The sequence below is a fragment of the Dreissena polymorpha genome, chromosome 15, assembly GCF_020536995.1.
Source record: "Dreissena polymorpha isolate Duluth1 chromosome 15, UMN_Dpol_1.0, whole genome shotgun sequence".
NCBI lineage: Eukaryota > Metazoa > Mollusca > Bivalvia > Myida > Dreissenidae > Dreissena > Dreissena polymorpha.
Genome location: NC_068369.1, coordinates 65,552,805 through 65,567,872, shown reverse-complemented (window position 1 = coordinate 65,567,872; position 15,068 = coordinate 65,552,805). Strand labels below are relative to the sequence as shown.

The window sequence follows — 15,068 nt, the reverse complement described above, 5'->3', positions numbered from 1 at the left end:
ACTTTTTGGAGAATGTATACACAAATCATTAGCCTTACCCTTTGAGGTTACACTTTGGTGAAAGTATACCAACATAATAAGCTTTACCTTTTGAGTTTACACTTTGGGGAAAGTATATAAACATCATTAGCCTTACCCTTTGCGGTTACACTTTGGTGTAATTATACCTACATCATTAGCCTTACCCTTTGAGGTTACACTTTAGTGAAGTATATCATCATTATTAGCCTTACCGTTAGAGGTTATACTTTGGTGAAAGTATACCAATGAGCCTTACCATTTGAGGTTACACTTTGGTGAAAGTATATCAACATCATTCATAAGCCTTACCCTTTGAGGTTACTTTTTGGAGAATGTATACACAAATCATTAGCCTTACCCTTTGAGGTTACACTTTGGTGAAAGTATACCAACATCATAAGCCTTACCCTTTGAGGTTACAATTTGGTGAAAGAATACCTACAACATTAGCCTTACCCTTTGAGGTTATTAGCCTTACATTTTGAGGTTACACTTCTGTGAAAGTATACCAACATCTAAGCCTTACCCTTTGAAGGTACACTTTGGTGAAAGTATACCAACATCATCAGCGTTACAATTTGAGGTTACATTTTGGTGAATGTATACCCACCTTATTAGCCTTACCCTTTGAGGTTACACTTTGGTGAATCTATACAAACATCATTAGCCTTACCCTTTGAGGTTACACTTTGGTGAATCTATACAAACATCATTAGCCTTACCTTTTGAGGCTACACTTTGGTGAAAGTATACCTACAACATTAGCCTAACCCTTTGAGGTTAACTTTTGATGAATTTATACCTACATCATGAGCCTTATCCTTTGAGACTACACTTTGTGGTAGTTAACAGACACAATTTTAATTCTTCATTTTTGTTGAAGACTTTCATGTCAACTATATTTTATGATATTTTTTATACAACTTAACAACTTAAGCCGCAGTAACCTTGGAAAGAGGTTGTCGTCAACAAAATAAGTCAATTTTTAAAACTTTCTGGACTGTAACTGAATTAATGTATGGTGAATTCATTTAAACAAGAGGGCATGAAAGGCCCAAAGTCGCTCACCTGAGATAAAAAGAAATGACCTGTTCTTTGCAGCCCAAGATAGCAATGGAGCAAATGATCTAACCAAGTATCATGGAGAATGAACAACAAATGGCCCCTTGGCGGCCATGTTTTTTTAACAGACCTGAACCATTTTTTAACTCTTCCAAGAAATGTCCAAATTTCATGAAGATTGGGAAAAAAAGTGTCTTCGAGACTGTTCACATGTTGTCACTATATACATATAAAGAAAACTGCCCCACTCCCTGGCGGCCACGTTTTTTCACTGACCATTTTCAAACTCGTCCGAGGCATCCACATAACTAATGTTTTGACAAAATTTCATGATGATTAGGCAAAACATGTGACTTCTAGAGTGTTCACAAGCTTTTTTACTATATAAATATCAGGAAAAAGACCCCCCCATGGCGGCCCTGTTTTTTTTACCGATCAAAACCATTATCGAACTCAACTGTCCTATCCAGGTGTGGTAGTGCGGTCTCCTTCGCTTACGCAAATGAACCGGCCATAGGACGGTTACAAGTTATGTAACTTTGTAAGCACTTATGTAATGCGGAAATATTTATTTGACAAACTCTTATTTCCGGTCAGGATCAATATACTGACTGGTTGTAATTCAATTAACTAAAGGCGTTCAGTCAGGGGCGCCTAAATACACTCAAAGAATTTATTTATAAGTGAAAACCAAGGCAGCTTTAACAAAAATATATATTCTATTCCAAGAACTCGGAAAATTAAGAACAATGACAGAAAATTAAGAACAGGTACAAGCCAAGTCTAAAGAATAAGTATCGTTACAAAAATGAACAACATACAGCAAATACCTTAATGAATGTAAAAAGTAGTTCAAAAACTGTAAAAAAAAAACTGATATAAATATAAGTAACTGTTAGTCTAGAAAGTGCTTAAAAATCTAGTTTACAAAATAGGTCTTATTTAATCTAAAGAACAATATTTATGGAGATTAGGAAACTTCAGTGAATCAAATGTAAAAAAAAGAAAAAAATTACTACAGTTATTGAAATAGAATATAGTCCTTCTAATTTAGAAAATGCCAAATAAAAATAATCTAAATAATAAGGATAATTTAGAAAATAATGCCCAAATGACTTGATGCGGGTGTTAAAAATAATTTAGAGTTTAATTATTTCAAAATTCCAACCTTTTTCAAGAGCTGTTAACTTTTCAAGAAAGCATCAAGAGGTGTTTAAATCAGCCCAAACAGCTTATTGTATACAGTTCAGAAGAGATCAATGGCAGAGTATCAATTTTCCCTCAGAACAGTGCATTTATCAATGATCAATATCTTCCCAAATTCCAGAGCAGAACTAAAAATAGATTACTGAACCAGGTTAAACAAGGGAGATAAATACTGCATAAATACTGCAAAATCATGTACATGTTGTCTTTCTTTCAGTTATCTCTTAGTTGAAAGGCTTATCATAAGTGTTAATGACTAAAACAGTTATGTTAACTATGAAAAGTCTATGTTATGAAAAATTACATAACACAGTTAATGTCACATAATATTGACATAATAAAACCAAACTTTACTACACAGGAAACCAATGTTTTGACCATGTTCATGAAGATTGAGCAAACTAGAAAGTTAACAAGATTATACTATAGCCATATTTAGCCATATAAGGAAAAATGCCCCGCCCCTTGGCAGCCATGTTTTTCAAGCCAAGGTTACCATTTTTGAACTCATCCAAGATATCATTGGGATAAATCATCAGAGCAAGTTTCATGAAGATCGGAAAATAAATGTGGCCTCTAGAGTGTTAACAAGGTTTTACTATAGCCATATGAAGAAAAATGCCCCGCCCCCTGGCGGCCATGTTTTTCAACCAACGGACATCATTTTCGAAGTCGTCCAAGTTATCACTGGGATGAATCTTCTGACCAAGTTTTATGAGGATCGGACAATAAATGTGGTCTCTAGAGTGTTAACAAGATTTTGCTATAGCCATAAATAACCATATAAGGAAAAATGACCCGCCCCTTGGCAGCCATGTTTTTAAAGCAAACGTAACCATTTTCGAACACATCCAAGATATCATTGAAACCAATCTTCTGACCAAATTTCATGAAGATTGGAAATTAATGTGGCCTCTAGAGAGTGAACAAGGCAAATGTTGACGTCGCACAAGGCACGACGGACAACGAACGACGGACAAAAGGCGATCACAAAAGCTCACCTTTAGCACCTTGTGCTCAGATGAGCTAAAATTAATAACTAAACAAACAGCATAATGCTGTCAGTTTTAAATATGTTTTGACTCTTATGTCGAAAAATACAAGCATTTTTGAAACATACTTGTAATCAGAGAATGTATGTTGTTGAAGTCATAACAAAGACAACGACCTTTATATTTATGCCCCCCTTCGAAGAAGAGGGTATGTTGTTTTGCACATGTCGGTCCGTCCGTCCGTCCACCAGATCGTTTCAGGATGATAACTCGAGAACACTTACGCCTAGGATCATGAAACTTCATAGGTACATTGATCATGACTTGCAGATGACCCCTATTGATTTTAAGATCAATTGGTCAAAGGTCAAGGTAACAGTGAATTGTTCTTAGATGCAGTTTACGACCACATTTGCAGATTATATTATGTACTAGTGTTGTGAGGTCTCCGTCCCCACCAGATTGTTTCCCGATGATAACTCAAGAACGCTTATGCCTAGGATCATGAAACTTCATAGGTACATTGATCATGACTGGCAGATGACACCTATTGATTTTGAGGTCACTAGGTCAAAGGTCAAGGTCACAGTGACTCGTTCTTGGATGCAGTTTAGGACCACATTTGCAGATTATATTATGTACTGGTGTCGTGGGGTCTCCGTCCGTCCACCAGATGGTTTCCGGATGATAACTCAAGAACGCTTACGCCTTTAATCATGAAACTTCACAGGTACATTGATCATGACTGGCCGATGACCCCTATTGATTTTGAGGTCACTAGGTCAAAGGTCACAGTGACTCGTTCTTTGATGTAGTTTAGGACCACATTTGCAGATTATATTATGTAGTGGTGTCGTGGGGTATATCTACGAGGGATAGCGCTGTCCCAAAATTTCTTTGAGCCAACCAGTTTTTTGTTTGGTGCGCGGAAACTGGTTTGGAAATAATTATATATACATGTACTATCAACTTGGTATGCCCCCCTTCGAAGAAGAGGGGGTGTATTGTTTTGCACATGTCGGTCTATCGGTCGGTCCGTCCACCAGATGGTTTCCGGATGATAACTCAAGAACGCCTAGGCCTAGGATAATGAAACTGCATAGGTGCATTGATCATGAATGGCAAGTGACCCCTATTGATTTTCAGTTCACTAGGTCAAAGGTCAAGGTCACAGTGACTCGAAACAGTAAAACGGTTTCCGGATGATAACTCAAGAATGCTTACGGCTAGGTTCATGAAACTTGATAGGTACATTGATCATGACTGGCAGATGACCCCTCTTGATTTTCAGGTCACTTGGTCAAAGTCACAGTGACTTGAAACAGTAAAATGGTTTCCGGATGATAACTCAAGAATGCTTACGCCTAGGACCATGAAACTTCATAGGTACATTTATCATGACTGGCAGATGACCCCTATTGATTTTCAGGTCACTAGGTCAAGGCCACAGTGACAAAAAACGTAATCACAGAATAACTACCACTACAACTGACAGCTCATATGGGGGCATGCATGTTTACAAAAAAAGCCTTGTTTACATTACTGTTACAATTAATATATATGAGGCTTGTCTTGAGAAAATGGGTCTACTGCCCTATTCAGCCAGCATAGTTTCAGACCAGCCTGTGCAAGCGGGCTGTCTGGTCGGGAACTACCTAATTCGTTAATAAGACCAAGAATTTTTTTTTTGACTATCGCAGACAGCGTAGCTGCTGACCAGACTGCCTGCACACGCAGGCTGGTCTGGAGCTACATAAGACCTATCAGTGCAGAACGCAGTTCATATATGTTTCCCTACAGAAATAGAATGAAATCAATGAAACTATATCACAAAGTCAATTCTGTAACACTAGAATTCATCTCCTTTACCATAAACAAGGATTTAAATATACAAACCATTGCAATTTATCATGACAGTAATCAAGTTTCATGTTAATACGTTTAAGCTATTCGTGTAAAAATTTGGGCCATACATTCTGTCCATACAGTATCACACTCTGCTTTGTATCTACTGCCAGGTACTGTGCTGTGAAACAAATAAACAATATATTAATTCATAGAAATAGCTCTTGCTGTTTATTTTGCATTTTGTACAATATCAATATAACAATTTATCAATAAATAAAAAAACAATTACTGTAAACATGTCATGTATCTGCATGACATGAAATCCGCAGTCACCATGTACTACACATAGCATTACATACACCATGTACTACACATAGTATTACATACAGCATGTAGCACAACCTAGTATTACATACACCATGTAGTACAACATAGTATTACATACACCATGTAGTACAACATAGTATTACATACACCATGTAGTACAACATAGTATTACATACACCATGTAGTACAACATAGTATTACATACACCATGTAGTACAACATAGTATTACATACAGCATGTAGTACAACATAGCATTACATACACCATGTAGTACAGCTTAGTATATGTATATACAATGCTTTACAACATAGTATTACATACACCATGTAGTACTACGTAGTATTACATACAGCATGTAGTACAACATAGTATTACATACACTATGTAGTACAACATAGCATTACATGCACCATGTAGTACAACATAGTATTACATACACCATGTAGTACAAATAGTATTACATACAGCATGTAGTACAACATAGCATTACATACAACATGTAGTACTGCATAGTATTACATACACCATGTAGTACTGCATAGTATTACATACACCATGTAGTACGACATAGTATTACATACACCATGTAGTACAACATAGTATTACATACACCATGCTGTACAACATAGTATTACATACAGCATGTAGTACAACATAGTATTACATACAGCATGTAGTACACATAGTATTACATACACCATGTAGTACAGCATAGTATTACATACAGCATGTAGTACAACATAGTATTACAGACACCATGTAGTACTGCATAGTATTACATACAGCATGTAGTACAACATAGTATTACATACACCATGTAGTACAACATAGCATTACATACAGCATGTAGTACAACATAGTATTACATACACCATGTAGTACAACATAGTATTACATACACCATGTAGTACAACATAGTATTACATACACCATGTAGTACAACATAGTATTACATACAACATGTAGTACAGCATAGTATTGCATACACCATGTAGTACAACATAGTATATCATACAGCATGTAGTACAACATAGTATTACATACACCATGTAGTACAACATAGTATTACATACACCATGTAGTACAACATAGTATTACATACACCATGCAGTACAACATAGTATTACATACACCATGTAGTACAGCATAGTATTACATACACCATGTAGTACTGCATAGTATAACATACACCATGTAGTACTACATTGTATAACATACACAATGCTGTTCAACATATTATTACATATACAATGCAGTACAATATAGTTTTACACTCACACGGATGTACGACCTGCGATGGAAGTACACAGATTAGTCTTGATAAGGTCACAGTGGTTTTTTCTCACCGTTTTGGGAATGGGCAGTGTAGATCGGGAAAATTCACGTATTGCTACTAAAATTGTATTTATTTGTGATGATGGTGGTTTTTACATTGTATTTTCTTAAGTTTTACTCACAAAGCTGGATATGGAGAAAAACTTTATATTGCGATTTCTATTTAAAAACAATGTGTTTTTTAAATCTTTATTTATTTGGGAATTTGGCAGTAATTTCGAAAAAATATATACTTTTTTGAGATTTGAAATGAGGCTGAATTTTGGCCTCAAATTTTACCCACACCAAAACACCACGGATGATTTTTTTTTAAACAATCAGGTGTAATAGCACTTTATGACAATATACAACATTTGTCGTTGAAATTCAGTCATGTTTGAACTAAATTTTGAGGTTAAACAAGAAGGCAAAAGGCCCTAAGTACCTGAGACCCCAAAGAACTTGACAGTTCTGATAAGGTAGTGTTCCCATGGTTTCACAAAATATTTATAAGGAAAACAGTTGAAGCACCAGGCATCCATGTTTTGAATGAACAAAATTAATTTTGAACTCAGATATCATCACAACAGATTTTTAAATCGCTTAACAAGTTTAATTATTAGCGGGTCAAAAATTTAAAGTCGTCTTAAGATAATAATAATATAATTCAATATAAACTCTTTATATTTTGATTCAATAAATAAACTCATCAAATCTTGCAATACTGTTTTGGTTAAAAAATAATTAAAAAAAACTCACTTTCATGTGAAGATTGAATAAGACATGAATCAGAACTGTTTTTCTTTAAAACAGTGCATTATAAGGATTTTCACCTTTTGTATTTTTTATTTTTCACAAATTCTAAATAGAACTGGCACTTTCATACATAAATGGATCATATAACTTGTTTTACAACAAATCTGGATGCTAAATTACATTTATTTTAAATATCCCCAAAATTTAACGTTGTGACCATGTCCATTCTTGTATAAACACAGTTAAAAAGATGAAAAATACAATAACTGTTAATGAACAAGAGCTGTCAGAGGACACCGCGCTCGACTATTCGAGTGCTTGACAGTATAACGTAAGCGATCATGGGGAAATTGTTCAAATTATTCAATAAGGTCAAGGTAATAGTTCAGGTATATTTTCCACAATCTATTAAACATTTGTAAAGACATAAAACAAACTAATAAGATTTTATTTCAAGTTTGATAGCAATAGCTTGGGTGGGAAGTTTGGACGTTCCTTCAAAAATAACGTAAGTACATATATTTTTTTAACCATGTTTCAAAGAAAAAAAATCTTTTTGGGTTGGGTAGGGGGGGGGTTGAGACAGGGGTATAATATGGGGTGTGGTTATTTATTAGACGACCTTTCAAAAATAAAAAAATAATTTTTATTTTTATTTTTTTCGGGGTGGGGGGCAGGGATTGGGGGGTGGGGCAGGGATTCTGGGTTGGGGCGTAGGGAATTGTGTTATTCAGGGGTAAGTGTTGTTTTGTCAAACTATTAATAAAATCTGATCATAAATAAAGAAGTTATGGCAATTTAACTTAAATTTATTCTTTTTACATTGAGAGTCAAGGTCATTCAAAGGTCAAGGTCAAATTGAACTTGCCAGGTACAGTACCCTCATGATAGTAAGAAAATATTTGAAGTTTGAAAGCAATAGCTTTGATACTTTAGAAGTCAAGTGGATCTAAACACAAAATATAACAAAATATTCAGTTACTAAGACAAAAAAGGGTCATAATTCTTACAACATTCTTGATACAGTTGTCTGCTCTTGTTTATAGATTGGGGTCATGTTGGTAAAGAAGTTTGCAAAATATGTAAGCAATATGTCAAGGGACACTGAAAATATTTGAGGTGGTACGCAAACTTTAACATAGATTATCAATAATAAACTTTAACATAGATTTATCAATAATATTCATATTGTAAGTGAAAAAAGGGCCATAATTCTTACAAAATGCTTGATACAGTTGTCTGCTCTTGTTTATAGATTGGGGTCATGTTGGTAAAAAAGTTTGCAAAATTTGAAAGCAATATGTCAATGGACAATGAAAAATTTGAGGTGGTATGCACAATTTTAACATAGATTTATCAATAATATGCATATTGTAAGTGAAAAAGGGCCATAATTCTTACAAAATGCTTGATACAGTTGTCTGCTCTTGTTTATAGATTAGGGGTCATGTTGGTAAAGAGGTATGCAAAATATTAAAGCAATATGTCAAGGGACAATGAAAATATTTGGGGTGGTACGCAAACTTTAACATTTGCACGCTAACGGGAACGCTAACGCCGACGCCGGGTTGCGTGGGATAGGTCCACTATATATATTTCATATATAATAGTCAAGCTAAAAAGTCATGAAGAAGTCATTATTATACTTTAAGTATCCACAGAAGATTAAAAAATATTTATTCAGAATCTGCAATTATCAATTTTGTTTGAGATGATCACCAAAATGATTTCACATTCCAAATTCACAGTTTTTAAACATGAAGTGTTGATGGAATATGCTAACATCCACTGTTCAATATATATTTGTGTCTTGTTCTGTGAAAGCTGGTCATAATGCATATGCGTAAAGTGTTGTCCCAGATTAGCCTGTGCTGTCCGCACAGGCTAATCAGGGAAGACACTTTCCGCTTTTATGGTATTTTTAGTTTCAAGGAAGTCCCTCCTTACCGAAAATCAAGTTTAGGCGGAACGTGTTGTCCCTGATTAGCCTGTGCGGAATGCAAAAACATGCATTATGCCCAGCTTTCACAGAAGAAGACACATTTAAACATGCCCTACAGTCAAGCCATTTTTAAAAATTGGTCCCCAAAAAGGTCATTTGGACTCACATTATTTCTGCTTTATGTTCACCATCAATAATTCTATAAATACTAAAATTGCTGAATGTTTGACAGTTAATCAGGGGTAGGTCAGTTTAAGATCGAATCCTGCCATATGTTTCATCTTGCGATTCATAATGAAATAATTACTATGGCCATCGCCCCCACCCCTCCCCCTACATCTGGTTTGAATAATAAAATGGTCAGTTATGTTGCATTATGGCACATGTTTGTATCCTCATAAATGCTCAACCCCTTACATAAGCTTGCTTTGAAAATATAGGAACAAACAATGTGCGCATTGATTATGTTGGATATTTATGCGTTTCGTGTCTACGATAATTCAGTCTTTACAAAATCATACAATGAGAATAATTGTTCATCGCTATGCTACATTCATCAATCTACCCACAAAAGAAATGGAAATGAACATAAAACAGATAATACAGATTTTGCACAAAATGATGACAACTTATTGAAGAGTTCATTACCATGAAAATTCTTTATGTTTACAAAAATGCAGATAACAGTGTTTTAATATATTGTAAATGATTTATTAAATAGCATTTTTCTCAATAACTTAATTCTAACAAATACATTTCATGGAAAAAAATAAACGTTTGAAAAAATACCAGGTTGACAAAACTATTATAAACCAATTTAGGACCAAACAAAGCCAATCAACTGAATAATCTTACAGATTCCACCAGCCATCTACCAGTGCAGTCCATGATATACAAGTTACTCTCTACACTAGCCATCCACCAGTGCAGTCCATGATATACAAGTTACTCTCTACACCAGCCGTCCACCAGTGCAGTCCATGATATACAAGTTACTCTCTACACCAGCCATCCACCAGTGCAGTCCATGATATACAAGTTACTCTCTACACCAGCCGTCCACCAGTCAGTCCATGATATACAAGTTACTCTCTACACCAGCCGTCCACCAGTGCAGTCCATCATATACAAGTTACTCTCTACACCAGCCATCCACCAGTGCAGTCCATGATATACAAGTTACTCTCTACACTAGCCATCCACCAGTGCAGTCCATGATATACAAGTTACTCTCTACACCAGCCATCCACCAGTGCAGTCCATGATATATAGTTACTCTCTACACCAGCCATCCACCAGTACAGGCCATGATATACAAGTTACTCTCTACACCAGCAATTCACCAGTGCAGTCCATGATATACAAGTTACTCTCTACACCAGCCATCCACCGGTGCAGTCCATGATATACAAGTTACTCTCGACACACACGTAAATGAGCTGCACTCTGAGAAAAAGGGTCTAAATGCATGTGCATAAAGTGTCGTCCCTGATTAGCCTATGCAGTCCGCACAGGCTAATCAAGGACGACACTTTCCGCCAAAACTGGATTATTTCCAAAAAAAGACTTTCTTTCAACGAAAAATACCATAAAAGATTAAAAAGTGTTTTCACTGATTAACATAAGGGGACTGCATAGGATTATCTTGAAAGACACTTTACACACATTTTACCAGCTGTATCCGCTTAAACCAAAGATTTTCACGAACCATATAGTCAAACGCTTTAGTATAATCAACACATAATGTATAGAGTTGTTTCCCTTGATTCAGAACATTTGTGTGCACAAATATATTATCTACCGTACTCATATTTGCCCTAAATCCTGCTTGGGCTTCTATATACACGTTATACTTTTCGGCCCATGATTTCAATCTATTATCTATAATCCTAGTAAACAGCTAGTCTAAACTACTCAATAAAGTTATACCACGATAATTATCCACATTATTTATACTGCCTTTTTTATGAAGTGGAATCACAAAGCCTTCCGACCATCGCTTAGGGAAATATGCGTTTTCAAAAATCGTATTAAACAATATATAAAAAACGTTCATCAATGCATTTTTACCGACAAAAAACATTTCGTTTATTAAACAATCAGGACCACCTTACCTGTTGGTTTTCAACTGGTTAATGGCTGCTGTTATTTCCGTAATAGTTAAACATGTGTTTAATTCACTGAACATAATTCTAAATTCATCATTATCGTACCTATCAATAAAATACATAATATCTTTATCAGCTGTAAAATACCTGTCTTCTGGATTATTAACAGCTTTAAAATATTTTTCAAACATTGACAAATTTGATATATTTGACTTTTTGATACCAGCAGATTCCTTTATTCCAATATAAACGAGCATTTTTTGTGCCTGTTACTCAACAGTTTATTTGTTTTTTCTTTATCATAATTGTATCTACATTTTTTTATTATCAACTTATAACCCGACCTAGAATTCACCATATTCACTCTTGTGTTTTCATTTCACAAATTCTATACTGATTAAGACATCTTAAGAAAATATTTCTTTTCTCAAAACACTCTCCGTTAAACCATGGCTGTGAACTTTCCGAGTTAACAACATAATTACTATTGTCTGTACATATATTTTTAACCAAAGGTTAGGCAACATTGTCTAAAATAGTTTCGAAATTATTTATACGCACATCTATATCATCACATGTCATGCTAGCCCTTATATTATCCGTCAAAACATCTAAGCTTTCTAAACATTCTTCACTCTCTAAATTGTCAATATAAGTATTTTTCAAGTCGGGCTTCCATGCATATTTATAGTTTACAATTTCAAACTCTTTTGTATCACACCTATCACTTGTATAATATTACTTACCTTCTTGTAAGTAAAATGGATTTTTCGAAACACGTGTGTTTGTGTGAAAATAAAGCTAAGGTTTACAAAAAGAAATTTACTGTCGACTAAAATCAAAACAAATTGCATAACTTCGTATTCATAAAGTTGACATAGGAAATATGTTAATAGCGGTCTCTTCTACGTGCGCACGTCAAAACCTCTCACTGAATATGCGTATTATATGGGCTATTTATTCTTAACAAATAAAATAAATTGAGATTGGTTGAAAAACATATTTAAAATCTGTGAAATTTAGAATAAATTAGAATGGACTATGATGTTCAAATAAGTATTCGCCATTTGACAATATAAAAATAAATAAATAAGACTGAAAATGTACTAAAATTGTCCGTGCAGGCGCGTTCGAATTTCACGGCCCGATATTAAACGATCATTTTCTATTCCTTTTCGAAAGTGTTATATAAAGATCTGAACAACGACATGGATTTGCAATGTATTCTACACTTTCGTGACAAGCTACAGTTATATTAAACACTGTAGATGACGATGTTCTTGTAGTAGCATGTTCGTATAGGCGTTCTCCGTATCTTGAATTTTGTAGAAGCCCCAATCTAATAAGAAGTTACAAAAGGTACCTCAAATTGTTCACTAATAATAACTTCATTTGAGTAATAAGGGTTGATAGATATGTGGTTTTGAAAGGATTTTAAATGTGCTGTCTAAAAGTACCATCAGAGTTTGTTTTTTTTACATAATTTTCCCAAGTCCGGAGTAATTCTATTGAGCAAGAGTCACTTAAGTATTTTATTTTCAGGTAATATGTTCATTTTTAATGAGGCACAACACTCATAAAAATGCAAACTACACACTTATTTGTTTTGTACATCTCACATGTTTTTACAAGATACGCACTGTGGTCAATACAGTATACAACGTAACGTTGTTATAAGCAATACGCGTCAATTCATTGTTTAAACAGTGTATTATAAAATACATTATGTCCTATGTTATACGGCATATAGATGCTAATATATAGTTATATTACAAACGTTTACCGTCTTTGCTTTTTTATAAATGGTACACTTAACACAATTAATGCAATCATACTTAAACTCTACGAATCGAGGATTTACATAGTTTTATCGCCTGTAAGATGTCATTGAAAAAAATCATACTTAAACTTTAAGAATCGAGGATTTACATAGTTTTTATTGCCTGTAAAAGGTCATTGAAAAAAATCATACTTAAACTCTACGAATCGAGGATTATATAATGTTATTGCCTGTAAAAGGTCATTGACAAAATCATACTTAAACTCTACGAATCGAGGATTTACATAATTGTATCGCCTGTAAGAGGTCATTGAAAAAATTATATTTAAACTCTATGAATCGAGGATTTACATAATCTTATTTTCTGTTTGAGGAATTTGAAAAAAAACAACATCATTATCTTTTTTAATGCACACGCTTTAAAAGGCTGTGTTAGTGCGGACCCCGGATCTTGTAATAAATAAAAAGGAAAGGTACTTAAACAATATTGATAAAACTCGGACTTTGTTGACGCCCGATTTTTCAATAAATACTGTTAAAATTAAATGAGATGAAACTTCATTTATTAGCCAATTAATGTGTGTATCGTGGTATTGTGAAAAATATTGTTCAAATAACTGAGGTAAGATAGCATTAGTTTCGGTAGAAACGTACTGAAACAATTTAGCTAGATTTAAATACGTTTTAACACATATTGCAATGCAATCCGCATAATAATATTTTGATTCACTTTTTACATTTATACTAAGTGAGTTTCCATATAAATTTGACAGCTTTGCGGATACAGATCCATTAAAAAATATAAGGCTTTTTGTATTATAGTAACAATTAAGAAGATTATTAACTACTTACTGCGCTACTGTGATTAATTTTAAATAAAGGAGCAATTCAATGATAATGTGTAATGCCCCTTTTAAATAACAAAATAGGTTACATCAATACATTCTTTATAACAAGTACAGATAGTCCATTCACCTCATCATTATGAGTCATATTACAGCGCGTCTTAATTAATAGTGAACCAGTCTATAAATAGGTGTGTAACAAAATGATCAATTATTTATATGAAAATACAAGCGAATTGATTATACGTTGAAGCATGGTGATAAAGGTTGTATCACTAATGGTGGTAGTTTCAGCGGCTGCGGTGGTGGCGGCGGTGGTATGTGTAATGAGGTATATATTTGGTAGTGGTAAAAGTCGTGGTAAAGGTGCGGCTGTTGCAATGGTGATAGAGGCAGCGGTGGTAGCAATGATTATTGTGATGGCGGCATCAACTGTGGCAGCGGCGGCAGTGGTCGTATTTGAAATTTTAGATGATGGATGCCAATGTTTCGGATGATTTTAAGTAATGTTTAGGGTGTTTTCTTACATAAATCCAAAAAAAGATATCTACAAATTAGTCCATAAACGGCAAAAGAATGGGTTTACCATTTGAAACCAATTACAATTTTAAGAAATGAGTAATGTAATGCATCAATTGTTAAAGTCGTTTTCTCCTCAAATTGCTGAATTAAATAGAACAATAGGTTCAATGATGCAATCAAATAAGTGTTACTTTGCGTTAATGCCCATGTATTTATCATTAAACAAGTAACGTAAGCTATAATATCGTTTAAGGGTTTGTTCAGGCGTAGCTTTTGCGGCACATGGCATAGTTGTACTGTAATAAAACTTGAATTAGAAAACGTTGTCAACAACTTAAAATGTA

At 34.3% G+C, this 15,068-nt stretch overlaps 1 protein-coding gene across 1 annotated transcript in view; it reads left to right on the top strand.

The window, feature by feature from the left end:
• The window catches only part of LOC127859364 (uncharacterized), a 119,614-nt gene that overhangs the window by 5,181 nt on the left and 99,365 nt on the right, over positions 1 to 15,068 (top strand). The window lies entirely within an intron of this gene.